General features: G+C 42.1%; 1 non-coding gene across 1 annotated transcript; it reads right to left on the bottom strand.

Annotated features, from left to right (window-relative positions):
• Positions 1 to 122: 122 nt before the first annotated feature.
• TRNAM-CAU (transfer RNA methionine (anticodon CAU)) lies at positions 123 to 194 on the bottom strand. The gene has a single exon. It is a non-coding gene; the product is annotated as a tRNA-Met (tRNA).
• Positions 195 to 240: the final 46 nt, after the last annotated feature.

Genomic DNA, 240 nt, shown 5'->3' with positions numbered 1-240 from the left:
TCACGTTTATTTTCTGGAAATAATTTAAACGCCAGAATTAGACAAAACAAAACAAAACAAATCTGGCTCTATTTTCTTTCCATGTTGTGAAACTAAGCTACATAATTTTAGCAAAAAGGTGTTAGCAGAGGATGGTTTCGATCCATCGACCTCTGGGTTATGGGCCCAGCACGCTTCCGCTGCGCCACTCTGCTCTCCGACAAAGAGCTCTCCTAATAATACCCTTAACCCTGTTCCGAG

The sequence above is a fragment of the Leptonychotes weddellii genome, unplaced genomic scaffold (genome assembly GCF_054177405.1).
Source record: "Leptonychotes weddellii isolate Sample4059 unplaced genomic scaffold, ASM5417740v2 HiC_scaffold_298411, whole genome shotgun sequence".
In the NCBI taxonomy this organism is placed as follows: Eukaryota; Metazoa; Chordata; class Mammalia; order Carnivora; family Phocidae; genus Leptonychotes; species Leptonychotes weddellii.
Note: the sequence above shows the minus strand (reverse complement) of the source record. Positions and strands in the feature narration are given on the sequence as shown.